Source organism: Gadus macrocephalus, chromosome 10, assembly GCF_031168955.1.
Source record: "Gadus macrocephalus chromosome 10, ASM3116895v1".
NCBI lineage: Eukaryota > Metazoa > Chordata > Actinopteri > Gadiformes > Gadidae > Gadus > Gadus macrocephalus.
In genome coordinates this window covers 15,450,652-15,459,754 of record NC_082391.1, presented here as the reverse complement: position 1 = coordinate 15,459,754, position 9,103 = coordinate 15,450,652, and positions in this window count along the sequence as shown.

Sequence of the window (9,103 nt, the reverse complement as noted above, 5' to 3'; positions counted from 1 at the left end):
TGTAACAGCACAGAAAAAAGAATGCAGGAAGGTTGAACGCATCTGGCGTAAAACAAAACTTCATATTCACCATAATATCTATAAAGAGAGCCTCCGTGCCTACAATTTAGACTTAAAAAATGCTAGAGAAACATTTTTCTCCAATATCATTAAAACCAACACTAATAATGCAAAAACCCTATTTTCAACTGTTGACAGACTGACCAACCCCCCAACACAAATTCCACCTGATCTCCATTCCACGCAGAAATGCAATGAGTTTGCAGCTTTTTATACTGATAAAATTGAAGGTATCAGACGCGCCATCAATATCTCCACTTCAAACAAAAATGTTGGACTACCACCCTGTTCAGGCAAAAATAACGTGGCAAGGATGGCATGCTTTAATGTTATAGACTCTCAAAATCTTGTGGAAACTGTGACACAACTAAAGACATCCACCTGTTGCCTTGATACTATACCTACCAACCTCTTTAAGAATGTTTTCGACTGCCTAGCAGCAGACATATTGCAGATAGTTAACAACTCTCTCCAGTCAGGCAATTTCCCAAAAGCTTTGAAAACTGCAGTTATTAAACCCCTTTTAAAAATGCGGAGCCTAGATGCCTCTGTTATTAACAACTACAGACCAATATCAAATCTACCCTTCATAAGTAAAATCATTGAGAAAGTTGTCCTCCAGCAACTTAATCACTTCCTTGCATCAACTGGTTGCTATGACACCTTCCAATCAGGATTTCGACCCCTGCACAGCACGGAGACCGCCCTTATTAAAGTTGTAAACGACATCCGTCTTAACACAGACTCTGGCAAAATCTCAATACTAATGCTACTTGACCTCAGTGCTGCATTCGACACTGTAGACCATTTATTACTTCTGGACAGGTTAGAAAACTGGGTGGGGCTTTCAGGCACCGTCTTAAATTGGTTCAGGTCCTACCTACAAAATAGGAACTACTTTGTTTCCATTGGCGACTTTGTATCAGAATCAACCAACGTGACATGTGGAGTCCCACAAGGTTCGATCTTAGGACCCTCTTTATTCAACATCTACATGCTCCCACTAGGGCAAATCATGCAAAATAACAATATTGACCATCATTGCTATGCTGATGACACGCAAATCTATGTATCGCTATCACCAAATGACTATCGGCCCATAGATCTGCTGTGCCAGTGCATTGAGCAAGTGAAAGAATGGATGTGCCGAAATTTCCTTCAACTAAATGAGGACAAAACAGAGATAATTGTATTTGGTTCTAAAACGGAAAGGCTTAAAGTAACCGAACACCTTCACTCTCTGTCCCTGAAAACCTCAATCAAAGCCAGAAATCTAGGGGTTATCATGGATTCAGATTTACATTTCGACAGTCACATCAAATCAGTTACAAAATCTGCATATTATCACCTTAAAAATGTAGCAAGACTTAGAGGGCTCATGTCCACCGAAGACTTACAAAAACTTGTACATGCCTTTATCACTAGTAAGCTTGATTACTGCAATGGTCTCCTTACAGGTCTCCCAAAACAAACTCTGAGGAAGCTTCAGCTTGTTCAGAATGCTGCTGCTAGAGTTCTAACAAAGACCAAAAAATTTGATCATATTACACCAATTCTGAAATCGTTACATTGGCTTCCTGTAGGTCAGAGAATTGACTTTAAAATCATGTTGCTAACCTATAAATCCCTACATGGTTTAGGCCCAAAATATTTAACTGATATGCTTCCACTACATCAGCCTTCTAGACCACTAAGATCCTCTGAGACCAATCTGTTAATTATCCCCAGAGTAAACACAAAACATGGGAAAGCAGGATTTAGTTACTATGCAACAAATAGCTGGAATAAACTCCCAGAGGATTTAAGACTTGCCCCAACTCTGAGCACCTTTAAAACAAGACTGAAGACTTTTATGTTTGCTATAGCTTTCTGCTAAATCTTAAATACATTTAACTTTGCCTTTATTTTCTATTTTAATACTAAAATGCCTTTTTCTATTTTATGTTTGCTTTAGCTTTCAGAAATACTTTACCTTTATTTTACTAAAATGCCTTTTCAACTTTCCCTTTATTTTCTATTTTTACCAGAAAAATACATGATCTGATACCAGAGAGAAAGGTTGTATAAGGGTTAGAGTCCTGAGTTTGTTTGTCCTTTTGGTCTGGGCTAGAGTCCTAGAAGCTGGGTTAGAGTCCTAGAATTTGTTGAATAAGGCCTTTGGTCTGGGCTAGAGTCCTAGAAGCTGGGTTAAAGTCCTAGAATAAGTTGAATAAGGCCTTTGGTCTGGGCTAGAGTCCTAGAAGCTGGGTTAGAGTCCTAGAATATTGTTAAGGGTTAGAGTCCTGAGTTTGTATTTGTATAAGGGTTTGAGTCCTAAGTTTGTTTGTATAAGGGTTAGAGTCCTGAGTTTGTGTCCAAATTCTGTCTGGGTTAGAGTCCTAGAATCTGGATTGGAGTTCCAGAGAAAGGACCAAGTTCCTTTAGGTCGGTTTGTAGTCCCGACTTGGGTTCCAGAGAGACTGTTGATCTGATCTTAAATACATTGCACTTTCAATTTTACTTACTAAAAAGCCTTTTTAACTTTCAATTTAATTTTCTCTTAAATACTTTCTATTTTACTCATTTCTTGCATATGTTTTCTTTTACTTATCTATTATTTTATTTTATTTTATTGTATGACAATGTTTATATGTGAAGCACTTTGAGTCTGCCTTGTGTATGAAAAGTGCTATATAAATAAAGTTGCCTTGCCTTGCCTTGCCTTGCCTTTAGTGTTGTTTGTTTCCTGTTGTTTCCTGTTTGTTTGTTGTTGTTGTTGATTGTCATTTGATATTATTTTTGTCATTGTTGGTTTGTTGTTATCTGTTTTGTTGTCAGTGGGGTGGGTGGTTTTAAGGTAATACATCTAGAAAGCAGAACTAACAGTAGGGATTGGTGCTAACTGATATCGCAAATGTATAAATCATCTTATGATAAAATGCTGGACGGAGTCATTCATTACTCACATATTCCGCACCTCACACACATCCCCACACACCATAGTCCTCCTAGCCCTTCTCCTCCTCCCTGTATACATTATTAAAGCACTGAATTCAAGCAGGGAAGGATCCACAATGATCTGCCAACCTCTGTTGTTTTGGCAGAACAATAGCTGCAATATCAGGTTAATGGGGCGTGCTTACAGTGGAAAGGAAACCAAACAGGAAGTGAAGGTTAACGTATCTGGGCTAGGGTCCGGCCATAACCTGTCGTGGATAGTACAAACACTTAAACTCTAACAATGAAATAGATCAGGAAGCTGCTGCAAAAAGTTTAAAGACAATAAAGAATAAAGACTTTTATTTAGAACTTTAACAAAGTAATACAAAAGCCTGGCTGGTCCAGCTTCGGCACACCATCTATACAGTCTCGCTCTGTGATTCCTCTCATAAGCTCCAAGGTTGTTATCAAGCAAAGCCCATACATGACTTCACCACAAACCAATTCCTGTCGTTTCTATTATTCTAGGATTTGCGCCATGTATCGTCACCTCAATTATCAACGGCCACGTCTGAACACTCTCTACCTTTGCGTCAGACAATGTCTTGCATGCGTCACTCACACATCTTGCTGTTAAAGCCCTGAAGACAACGGTGCAGACTATTCACACCAGGGGCAGAATCTGTCCCTGAGCAAAGTGTGTCTACGCTTTGTCAATCTCAATAAACCTGGATTCTCCCCGGGTGATACTGCCCTTGGTCATATTGGTTCCAAGGCCCATGTGTTTGGCCACAGAAACGTCCAGAGCCGGAATCTGACAACAGACGGAAGAAGAGCCCACGTTGTTCATGGCCTTCAGGCAGAACATGGTTTGCCATGTATTGGTGGGAAAGCATTTTCCTGAGTGGATACCCTTCACCGTTCCTTTAATAACATACACTCACCATTAGGTTGTCTCGACCTTAACAGAAGAACTCCATTGTACGTAAGAATGTCACTACATTCTAACTGATCACTGTTTTGATTGTTTTGTTTTTTTGTTTTGTTTTGTTTTGTCTTGTTTTTGTTTTATTTATTTCTTATTGCTTATGTTTATTTATTTATTTATTTATTTATTTTTTCCACAATGTCTTGTTTTTTAAAAAATGTATGATGACTATATGCTTTGTAAGGTGACCTTGGGTGTCTTGAAAGGCGCCTCTAAATGAAATGTATTATTATTATTATTATTACATCCTGGCACAGTACATCTTAGGACATTTACAAGAGACGAGATTCTCTTCAGGAGACTCACCAACGACTCTCTTTTTCCACGCTTATCCCATTCCTATAGCATGTAAGGCAAGATAATGTTTATAATCTCTCTAAGGGTATGATCAAATTCTCCCACAACCTCAACCAAGTACGTTGTTGACATTTAAGTAATGTTTATTTGGTTTATTGGATTAACAAACATCCTGTACAGAAATGGCCCAACATAGCAGCTGAGGTGTACTGCATTGCCCCCATGTAGGCTTATTGCAAAACAAGATGACAGGAGAACATTACCATATCTTCTCAGAGTGAGTAACGTCTATTTGGTGTTAGCAGCTTTGGAAAAACTAAATTGTAGTACCTCAGCTGATGTCATCAACGGTTCGCTCATTATGGACCCGGAGCTTGTATGACCAATAAACAAGCAGTTGATTAACCTGAAAGCTGCCCAACTGTAAAATCTTTCCAAAGTTGAATCCAGAAGCAAATCCTATGCATTATCTTTCGTACTTTCCCTCCTTTCCCAAATTATCTTCAACATAAAGGTTTTGCTGCAAGCACTGACGTTGTCCAAAATAAGTACATTTTGCTTGGAATATCGGCACAAAGTGGTACATTTTCACAAGTCCACCATTTGGGGTGTCTTTGCGTCATCAACACGCTGTAACAGACTCTCCTGCGCCCTCTAGTGGGACTTGACGCTCCGCTTCGCAGCGGCAGTCAGCGGGCATAAGGCGTCCTGCTGTCGGTTGTTATGGAGCTGAGTGAGCGTGTCCCCATCGGGACTTCTGAGCGTGTTCTCTGAGTGCAGCGTGTCTCTGACCAGTGTGACAGTAATAAAGGGGAATGTGTTGTTAGGCCTTCGTGTCTTTCTCCACTGGCATTGTGACATGGCAGGTGTGTGGGGGAGATTAAACTCTTATGTGTTCATCGCAGCCTCAGTAAGTGCGAGATTGTTCGGAGAGATGATTCAACTGATAGGCAGTGCTGCACTCATTTTATCTGGCAGAGGAGGAACAGCCCCTCTCTATCCTGGAGCAGATGTGCGAGCAGGCTGTGACATGGCATGAAGGAGATGGTGTTGATATTGACAGGCTGGGAACGAGAGAATGACTGTGACGGTGCCTGTACCTTAAGTGTCCACTAGATGTCGTCATTTTCTCCAGCAGCAATTGAGTATTTCATGTATTTATGTATTTCACCAGTGTTATTTGTAATTTTCCTCTAGAGTCTATTGAGTCTTGAGTTATTGGTTGTGTGTTGTGTTACCCTGATCTCTCCTTGTGTTATTCACTGAGCAGGTACTCTCAAGTAAGCTCTCCTAGCATTCGCTGCCTTAACTGACAAAGGACATACAGGCGGAGGAGTTGACGAGGAGTGACGGGAGTGACAGGAGTGACAGGTCCTTTGCTGACACGAAGCAACCGGAGATGAGAGATGTGTCTTTTATTTTATTTTCTTTTTTTACTTTTATCTACAGTGCTTCAGTGCTTATTAATATAAAGGTTACAGTTTAGCGTATGGGCGAATCCTGTATTTCATATACAACAGCAGAAATTATAACTTATCTTTTTAACTTTTATTTTCTATTGGATATATCATATGGAAAACCATGATCACAAACATTGATGAGCTGTCCATGGTTCTGAATTAAAGACAGCGGGAAGCTGTCCATGGTTCTGAATTAAAGACAGAGGGAAGCTGTCCATGGTTCTGAATTAAAGACAGAGGGAAGCTGTCCATGGTTCTGAATTAAAGACAGAGGGAAGCTGTCCATGGTTCTGAATTAAAGACAGAGGGAAGCTGTCCATGGTTCCCATCTGCCACAGCGTAGGGCTCACCGTAGCCTAGGCCATTGAACTCACAATTCCCATAGTTCAAATATTTACTTATTTACAGATTACCAGCTGTGCTTTGATCGTGTGTGTGTGTGTGATTAAAATATTTTTTAATCCCTTTGCATTAACCTACATCATTGGCTTTTCTGTAATTCCTTCCGGAATTTTCATTAATACGATTACCTATTTTGTTGTTATTCTCCCAAAAACGGTATTCTATCACATACATGTTGTCAGTCCTCTGAATGACCACGAGGGGGCAGTGTGGCTTTACAGATCTTAGTGGATGACGTATGGGCTCAGCTGGCCGTAAATCTCTTCCTCGTATCTTTGAGCTAGCCACACACACACGATCAAAGCACAGCTGGTAATCTGTAAATAAGTAAATATTTGAACTATGCGAATTGTGAGTTCAATGGCCTAGGCTACGGTGAGCCCTACGCTGTGGCAGATGGGAACCATGGACAGCTTCCCTCTGTCTTTAATTCAGAACCATGGACAGCTTCCCTCTGTCTTTAATTCAGAACCATGGACAGCTTCCCGCTGTCTTTAATTCAGAACCATGGACAGCTAATCCCTGTTTTTAATTCAGAACCATGGACAGCTCATCCCTGTTTTTAATTCAGAACCATTGACAGCTTCCCTCTGTCATTAATTCAGAACCATGAACAGCTTCCCTCTGTCTTTAGTTCAGAACCATGGACAGCTTCCCGCTGTCTTAAATTCAGAACAATGGACAGCCCCCCTCTGTCTTTTATTCAGAACTATGGACAGCTTCTCCCGGTCTTTAATTCAGAACCATGGAAAGGTCATCCCTGTCTTTAATTCAGAACCATGAAAGGCTTCTCTCTGGCTTTAATTCAGAACCATGGTCAGCTCTGGTTCTACGCGCTCCGAGCCGGACAGAGGGATGGGAGAATCACTTATTTAAAAAACGATGTGCCTTGTGTTCTTTGTTAAATATAAACAAGCACAACCGATATGAGGGCTTTAACCTAAACAGATTTAATTTGGGATTACAAAACGCCATGCATTCTGATTTCAACTCACACAATACAACACATACAAATGCACCGCAGTTAAAATGCAAATCGCAATCGTTGTCGAGCGTGTCGTTGTGTGTGTGTGTGTGTGTGTGTGTGTGTGTGTGTGTGTGTGTGTGTGTGTGTGTGTGTGTGTGTGTGTGTGTGTGTCTGTGTGTGTGTGTGTGTGTGTGTGTGTGTGTGTGTGTGTGTGTGTGTGTGTGTGTGTGTGTGTGCGTGCATATGCGTGCGTGTTTGTGTGTGTGTGTGTGTGTGTGTGTGTGTGTGTGTGTGTGTGTGTGTGTGTGTGTGTGTGTGTGTGTGTGTGTGTGTGTGTGTGTGTGTGTTGGGGGGGGGGGGGGGGCGACGAAGACTATGGGCTGTGGTTACTCGTATCGTGACAAGATGATGAGAGACAGGAAAAATAGAGGTTGCTTTGCTGGGAATTCCTCAAAGTGGGGGAGGGGGCAGGACCGGTTTACGCACTCCTTCTCCCACACGCGTCACGGCGTGGTCGACAGTTCGTCAACCAACATAATAAGACGTATGCGATTCTGGATTATGGATTTACTCTTAATATCCTCCTAAATATTGTGCAATTAATGATGCTAACATGATTATCTGTCTTATCAAAAACATCAGCCTTTCCGTTTACTTCTATATGGCCGATGTGCTAATTGTCAGTAGGCTGTTCATAATGCATTGATGAGACACAATACAGGACAATTCGCAAGGGATGTGAGGTCTATTACATGGTTTTCAGATGTACTATAGGTCGATACCTTTTAAGTTAGAAAAAAAACTGTCATGTATTGGCCCTAAAAACGTGAATTGACTAGACAAAAAAACGAAGGGGTCCCTGTTTCTAAGTTCAAACGCTGCATCAGGTACTTATATACAGGAAAACGAATTGCAGGAGCTTATGCCTATATTGCAGTCACCCTTTTCCACGATGGCTCATCGTGTCATGGATCGAAGGATTAATCATCTAGACCTACATTGTAGTACAGTATCAATAACATGGGGCAGAAATTAGTGAAAAAAAAACGTTTTCCATCGTACTTGATGGCCATGCCCCGCTGTAGGAGCCAGTGACAGCAGCTAAGCGCTGGGCTGATCGATAGTGGTGGGAAGGGGGCGGGGGGGGGGGGTCGTGACGTCATCCACGCGGCTTGCATGAGGCACGTTCCCATTGGTGGAGAGCAGTGAGCGCTAGGCCCACCTAGTGATCATTCCGAGACTTCTCTCCTTTCGACGAGATTTTTGAATCGAGTGTGCAATTGTGACTGCAAAGGGGACCAATCGAAAGCTGCTATTAGGTAAGAAATCATGATCGCATGCCTATATTTAAAAATAAAACGTCTCAACCCGTTTAGGCATCTGGCGCCGTCGTGATAAAAAAATTAAAAGGTTTAATCGTGCCCGAAATAAGATCGACATTCAAACGCTGCGATCCCCCACACGTTACACATGATGTGTGTGTTAAGATCGCTGCATGTTGTATATTATATCATATTGCATGCTTATTATTATAACATACAGTATAGGCGATATTTTGACAGGTAAATCAAGGATGTTTAATGAAATGAATGATGGAATCATGCATTTCTGTGTGTTATATTGCAGACGAACAGGCCTACTATATGAGACTGTATCATTGGATTTGGGGGGGGGGGGGGGGAATTAAAACGATTAAATTATGAAAATTGGATTCGGCCATAGAATACTTTTGTAATGTAATGGTATCATGTATTTCCTAACGCTGGTATGCATCACTGTAGGCTCCATATTCTCCCATCCCCCAGCAATACTGTCGAGCTCTTGTAGATTCCAGTCTATAATATATAGTATCTATGGTCCATTAAAGCCTATGTGCCATCTTGGCGAGCCATCGTGTCCCTGTCACTGAGAGCAGCATTACACGCGAGCAATAATTAATGAGATGCGTTGACAATCAACCATTTCATTGGAATCTCTTCTCGTTAAATATTTCATGCGCTGGCAAAGATG